We start from the raw sequence: 5,322 nt of genomic DNA on the forward strand, positions 1-5,322 counted from the left end.
CCGTCCGGAAGAGCCTTTGAAAATTCATTTCGATAAGAGCCAAAGGAGTCTTCCTCTCTAGTAGCCCTTCCGACAACATACAGCAGTCATTCTAACAGCGGCAATCGCCCATGGTTCTGCCCTACTATATTCATTATGACCCAGGGCTCACTCGCTGCCCTAAGCTAAGTCCTACGGTTCCAAGAGTTTTGGCTTATAGCCAAGCCAAGGGGCGAAGCGGTCCAATACCAGCTTCTTCTATAGGATCGGAGTCGTCAACAAGAACTGCAGATACGATCACTCCGCCTTTCGTTTTCGTTGAAGGCCTTTCGCTTAGTTATCCTTTCTACTAGAACTTCCTTTAGCAGTTCCTGAACATCCATAGTATGCTTGAATGTCGGCAATTTGTCCATATTCCTCCTCGTCTATTAGTTCAGTTCCTTTCCTTAGTGAGTCCCTCTCTCTATATTTCGAGAACAACAAGAGGAAGCTTTCCAGGCGTATTCTGATGCACTTCCTAAGAAGGCATTTTCTTGCTAACAATCCATTCTTGCAGCAAGAGCGCATTCTGCCTTTTTATTAGTTCAGATGGTGATAAGCGGCATATTGATTCCATACCGTACCGAAGACTAATTTCCTGGCGAAATAGAGGACACCTGCCCGAATAACAAATAGGCCGAAAAAAACCTATAACGAGTCTTTTGTCCGTGTTCTCGCTAACCGCAGATGAATGGAGGGCGCAGGAAAAGGTGTGGTTGTTTAAGCATCCAGAAGTTGAAGTTTTAGTTAGATATTTCAATTTATAGTTTGAACTTACTCTCCCTTAGGTCACTTATTTTAAATAGTTCAAGTTCTCTTGACTGATTATGATTCTTGTCCATAGACAAAGAACCAAAAAACCAAAGCTAAAACAGTTGAGTTCTTTCCAATCTCCTTATAAGGGAATCCCCGCTATTGGTAGTCTTCAATCCCCTGAAAGGTAGAAAGAATTCTATTCTGGGTACTTAGCCCCACCAGAAAGTCAAAGAGATTCCTTCCCGAACTACTCATGTATTCTTCTTCCTGCCTCCCAGTTAGGCCCTATCTCGCTTTCCAAGTCTCATTTGGATGAGGCGCCGGCACTACTAAATGCAACTCTCATTTCAACAGTCTTTCTTCTCTATTGGCCTTCTTTTCCACAGCTATAAGTGAAATCGGATGCCACATATCCATCTTTCTCAATTGGTGGCTTTCACTATAGAACAGGTTAAGTCTCATCTCGTTGGTAAGGTTTCCACTATGATGGGATGAGAGATTCACACTTGGGTCGTACCCAATTGAGATATTTTCAAATGAAGATTAGCCTGGTTTTGCCTTAGTTTGAGCTCATATAAAAGAAAAATTTTCTTCTCAACTATTTAGATTATATATTATATAATAGTTCCTTTGTTCACTCGTGAGCGTTAATCTTTACGTCTCAGAAGTTCTATAGCTTTCTGGCTTCTAGTCTCGTATCATTATCATGGTGTGTTAGTCTTACGTATCGGTACGGTAGGCGAATCTCATTATAGTAAATGAAATGATATTTCTTTTTTTGGTCAAGCTGACTGACTGGCGTGCTAATGAGGCTTTGGAAGAGCGAAGACTTTCTGACTGGCTAATCTTATGATTGATGGTTCCGACGGACAATAGGACTTGGAATTCCCATCAGAAGCTAAGAACGGTAAGCCGTCAGGCCAAAGTACGTATTTGAGGATTGCCTCTCCATGACAGATGGCTTCCTTCTCATTTTCCAATAACAAAAAAAAATGGGCTTGACCCTATGCTTGGGTAATTAGTGACTGCTGGACCCTCCGCATAATCATTGATTATTTACTTCTCCGTAATCGAACCTGCCATCCACACCGCCTCTTCCCCTGTTGATAACCTGGCCTATAGTATGGTCTCTCCACTAAGCTTTGATCTACGCACACTAGCTTTCTCGGCGACTAATGCCCTTCCGCTGGTCTTTCGTCCATTGCCTATGGTCTCCGGTAAGTAGTCTATAGTTTACTTTCGTCTATGGCCTGCCCTGCTCTCTCTTCAACTTAGTTATTAGTACTTCGGAGTGGTGCAGACTCTCTTGCTTATCGTCCACTTCGGTGACTCCAACCCCGGAAACATGATCTCTCCCATGTGTCATTTGTAAAAGAATTTCATTTCCTTTGTAGTTCACTAAGAGGGAGTTCGCATCAGTACTTCGCAGGAATGGTAAAAAACCCTCTTCTGGGGACAAATAGCTAGCTTTGAAAGAACTTACTTTCACCTTGAAAGCCACTAGAGCTTCTTCCCCGTGCATGCATGGTAACAATGATTAGCACTTCCTTTCTAATCGATCGAGCCTCCCCAGGGTAGCAGTCTTTAGCAACCGTCCATGCAAGAGTAGCACTTGCGCCTATAGCAAAGGTTAAAAGACCATCTGCGAATAAGGTAGTGGTGCCTCTTGACAAGGATAAAGCTTTGTGCGTGCAGTACTAAAGCAAAGATGATCACATGCCCTTCGCAATGCTTCGTGGATCTTATGAAGAGCATTCGCTGGTATCAAAACAAAGTAAAAAGCAGTAGCAGTTGGGGACGCCTAGTCCATCATACTATAGTGGTCTTAAATACAGTTAGTGTCGGCAGGAATGGAACAGAAATCTCGTAGATGAAAAATATATAAATAATATATATAGTAGAGTAGAGTCGCTTTCTTGAAGGCTTCAAGAGTGACAGAGAGGATCAAAGTCTCGCCCAAAGGTGCTCATTGAGCCGGTCACCGTTGGCTAAGAACCATTTCTCACTTGATTTCAAAAATTCCCATTTTTTTTCAGTGAGAATATCGAGATTGGGTTAGTGTTCAGTGAGGGAAGAAGCAACGGATTGAGCTGCGCGAAAGCCGTTGCGCGTTAGCGCATCCGTTTTTCTTGCTAGGTAGTCAGTCTTCGTAACGCCGCATTCTCCGTTGTCAGGATTTCCAAGTGCATGATAGGTGACAATTTCGCTGAATGATGATGCCCTTATTTCCCATGCTTTCTGTTGGTCAACAACCAACCAAACCTCTCGTTTTTTCACTATACTCGTACAGGAAGGACTCTCTTTCTGTCTGGAGGGAATCATCGGTTCTCAATCAATCAATGAACAACTTTCGACGCATCTTTCGCTTTGATGAACAAAGTCTTAACTCAAGTTCCAGTTATACAGCTGGAACGTCGTTCGGAACTCAGGCTGATGGTAGTGATTCTAGTATTTATAATAATCATGGTATTTATGAAGGTCTGGACCCTACTACTAGTGAAAATAAAGCGGACTTCCTAAGGGGTGAAATCTTTGAAAACAGTTAAAAAAATATTCAAAAAAGACTGTCCTGATGAAAACAAATTACTCTCTATCGCCGAAGATTTGCATAATGATGAAGACAACACGTATTATCTAAATGAAATTCTAGAACATTTAAAAAACAAAAAGGGTGATCACTATGACTTTGCCCAACAACAATTGAACAAGATTGTAGGGGGGACACCTCCGACGATCACCAGTCCACTTGATCAATTTGAAATTATCTCATGGATTCCTATTGAGATAGGGGACTTGTATTTATCATTCACAAATTCATCTTTGTTTATGCTACTCACTCTCAGTTTGGTCCTACTTTTGTTTCATTTTGTTACAAAAAAGGGAGGAGGAAAGTTAGTCCCAAATGCTTGGCAATCCTTGGTAGAGCTTCTTTATGATTTCGTGCTGAACCTGGTAAACGAACAAATAGGTGGTCTTTCCGGAAATGTGAAACAAAAGTATTTCCCTTGCATCTCGGTTACTTTGACTTTTTTGTTATTTCGTAATCTCCAGGGTATGATACCTTATAGCTTCACAGTTACAAGTCATTTTCTCATTACTTCTGGTCTCTCATTTTCTCTTTTTATTGGCATTACTATAGTGGGATTTCAAAGAAATGGGCTTCATTTTTTAAGCTTCTCATTACCCGCAGGAGTCCCACTGCCGTTAGCACCTTTTTTAGTACTCCTTGAGCTAATTTCTTATTGTTTTTCGCGCATTAAGCTTAGGAATACGTTTATTTGCTAATATGATGGCCGGTCATAGTTTAGTAAAGATTTTAAGTGGGTTCACTTGGACTATGCTATGTATGAATGATCTTTTCTATTTCATAGGGGATCTTGGTCCTTTATTTATAGTTCTTACATTAACCTGGTCTTGAATTAGGTGTAGCTATATCACAAGCTCATGTTTCTACGATCTCAATCTGTATTTACTTGAATGATGCTACAAATCTCCATCAAAGTGCTTATTTATTTATAATTGAACAAAAGCGAGGAACGAAGTTTACCAAGTTTACGAGGACCGGATCGTAAAGAGAAAAAAATCAATTTTTGAATGAGAGGATACTTTTTTAAACCTTCATGCTTTTCTGGAGACAGAGATCTTACTGCTACCTCCGAGTCTGACAGTCTAGTCTTCTAGGAATAAAAACATTTTGATCTCTGATCCTTCGTGCGTGATTTATCCTATTCCTATTTAGCTTTCTTTTAGTTGCCGTCCTTGGAACACTCCTTATGTGAGTTCGCGGCCCTATATCTAATTCCAATTCTTTTTCCCTGCTTTCGGTACAACTCAGCTTGCTGCAAAGCCTTTCTTTCTCGTCCAAACACTCCAGATCTGCACTTCCCTTTACTCCATAGGGCCGAAGCTTTACTAATACTAAGAAGAGCTTTTTTTATAGAGAGAGTAAGGGGCGATCCATATTGCTTGCCACAGCTCTATTCCCGACTCGAAATCCATAAAGGACTTTAAGAGAGGATGAATATTCCCGTTCTATAGATAGCACTGCCCCCTATTATAGAAGGGGGAGGGCCTACTTACGTACTTCTGATCTGCTAGCACTGTGAATTACCTTATACCTACGCAGCAGGAAGGATATGGAGCACCTACTTCTACTGATCGTCTGCTCTCTCGAGGTCGTCCTTCTCTAAGTACAAAAAGGACATTACGGGATATCTCCAAAATTCGATGTATTTCTTCAAGTGTAGGACACATCTCATGTTTGCCGAATCTAAAAACTATCGCCTTTGCCTCAGACAGAAGAAAAAGGGATTGAACAGGACAGGAAACCCAGAAAGGGAGATCCATTGTTGACAGAAATCGTGTACTGATTGCCGATATGCAAATGCGGTATATAATAAAAGGTACAATATTGATTGGGGGAGACCTCTTTCTCTGTATCATACTCCATGCTAACTCATTCAGTTAGGAAAATTGCTGAGTGGAAAGATCTAATACAAGGACTATCTATTCTTAACAAAGCATTTGATCCGAATGGGCAATCTCATT

The 5,322-nt window shown here is 41.1% G+C and overlaps 1 pseudogene; it reads left to right on the forward strand.

Annotated features, from left to right (window-relative positions):
- Positions 1-1,053: 1,053 nt before the first annotated feature.
- On the forward strand, positions 1,054-4,674 carry LOC142549264 (ATP synthase subunit a-like; annotated as a pseudogene).
- Positions 4,675-5,322: the final 648 nt, after the last annotated feature.

The sequence above is a fragment of the Primulina tabacum genome, chromosome 6 (genome assembly GCF_025594145.1).
Source record: "Primulina tabacum isolate GXHZ01 chromosome 6, ASM2559414v2, whole genome shotgun sequence".
In the NCBI taxonomy this organism is placed as follows: domain Eukaryota; kingdom Viridiplantae; phylum Streptophyta; class Magnoliopsida; order Lamiales; family Gesneriaceae; genus Primulina; species Primulina tabacum.